This window comes from Gavialis gangeticus, unplaced genomic scaffold, assembly GCF_001723915.1.
Source record: "Gavialis gangeticus isolate Ggan-Ray unplaced genomic scaffold, GavGan_comp1, whole genome shotgun sequence".
Taxonomy (NCBI): Eukaryota; Metazoa; Chordata; order Crocodylia; family Gavialidae; genus Gavialis; species Gavialis gangeticus.
In genome coordinates this window covers 247,620,832-247,622,530 of record NW_017729032.1, presented here as the reverse complement: position 1 = coordinate 247,622,530, position 1,699 = coordinate 247,620,832, and the positions used below count along the sequence as shown (strand labels likewise).

The 1,699-nt window shown below is 44.5% G+C and overlaps 1 protein-coding gene across 1 annotated transcript in view; it reads left to right on the top strand.

Annotated features, from left to right (window-relative positions):
* The window catches only part of PTGFRN (prostaglandin F2 receptor inhibitor), an 80,782-nt gene that overhangs the window by 59,889 nt on the left and 19,194 nt on the right, over positions 1–1,699 (top strand). The window lies entirely within an intron of this gene.

The window sequence follows — 1,699 nt, the reverse complement described above, 5'->3', positions numbered from 1 at the left end:
CGAGTCCCACCACGTCTCTGTTAGCCCTATGACATCTGGTAAAAAAAATACATTGAGAATCACTTTGATTTGCTTTTTTCCTGATATGCAAAATTAATCACTTATTCATAGTTCAAAAGCTCAGGTTGATAGGAGATTGCAGTAATGGTTTGATTTGATTTCTATCTTACTCTTTTTTTTTAAAAATGTATCTTGTCCCTGTTTGTTATGTAAATTGTTAGGTCATAAGTGTGATGGTGATCCAGATTAGAGTGAATTTTTTTCACTATAGTAGGTGGAGACATGATATACTGATATTTAATCAAAATTCACTGCGTCTTAAAGTTCTACATGGCTTACTATTAAATATACAGGCAAAGAGTTGCTAGATTACTGCGCTGAACCACCTGTGAACATGTAGTAGCGATCTATGTGTAGCAGCTATTAAGGGAGTGTGTGCATGTAGCGGAGGGCTGAAGGATGAGGAGGAGGCGTTGAGCAAACTTGCGGCAGATGAGAACTGTCTGCAGCAACGTGTGTTCTCTTCTTGTGTGTGTATGTGCCTACATTCCCCCATCTGCTGCTCTCTGCAGAAGCTTCCTCTAAGACTCACTGGACAGTTCAGTCTCCACAGCGGTGTGTTAGTCTTTTGCCTCAGATTTTCAAGGAGGAGGTAAATCCTGAGGCATCTTTTGATGGGGATTTTGATAAGTTAATGTTTTGGAAGTACGGAGAATGAGAGAGATGATAGAGGTTTTTAGGTGGAAGGCCAACTCTGTACAGAACTGCCCATCTTTGTAGCCAATCAACCCAGCTGTGAATGGAAGCCTGGTCCTTCAGGCATGGGCGTTAAAGGCAGCTGGATGTGATGCTGGCCACATCACTCCTTTAACAAAGCGTGTGTAATCCATTCCACTGCTGGAAGCTGTGTTATGCTTGGAAGGCTTCATTTCAAGTATCTGAAGTCTGAAACAGCTGGGCAAACAGAGACCCTATTCAGCTTGGACATTGGGCGTACACAGTAGGGCATGACTAAGTGTGGCATTGTGACAGGTGCTAAGGAAACTTTAATCAATGCTTTTAGCCTCCCTTTGTTTAATTTAAACAGTATTTGGGGTTCAACCAGCTCCATTTGAGTCATCATGAAGTCACTGCATCTGGGCCCTTTGGACGTGCCTGAGAAAATGGCACCTCTCCAAATTGTGTGCTGAACCTGTGGATGGGAATCTGGCAGAGGAGGAGATACAAGGGACAACTGGAACGCCCATAGTGGCTGTTAGGTGCCAGCTTTCCTTGACACTCCACCCTGTTGACTTTGATAGAGTCCGTGAGCCAGGGTAATGGGTTTCCCCAGAGCAAGGGTTGCCAGCCTGCAGCTCTTCAGAAGTTAATATGAGTCTCCCTGAATCTTTGCACAAGCACACGGTGACCAGCTTCCATAGCCATTATGTCACATCATGTCATGTGAGACAACTGCTCGCAGTGAGCGCATTACTCAGTTTGGACTTGAAAGTTTGGACTCCAGAGCTGCAGGTTGGCTACCCCTGCCCCAGAGGATTAGACTTGGAGGTAAAGAACCTTATAGATTTACTTATCATCCACCTCCAGACCATATAAGTAATAACCACGTGATTTCTGAGGGTTAGGTGGCAGGCTGCCCTGTCTTAGCGGGGTATGTCTCCATATTGCAACATTGATCTCAGAGCTGCAAAAAGTGGAT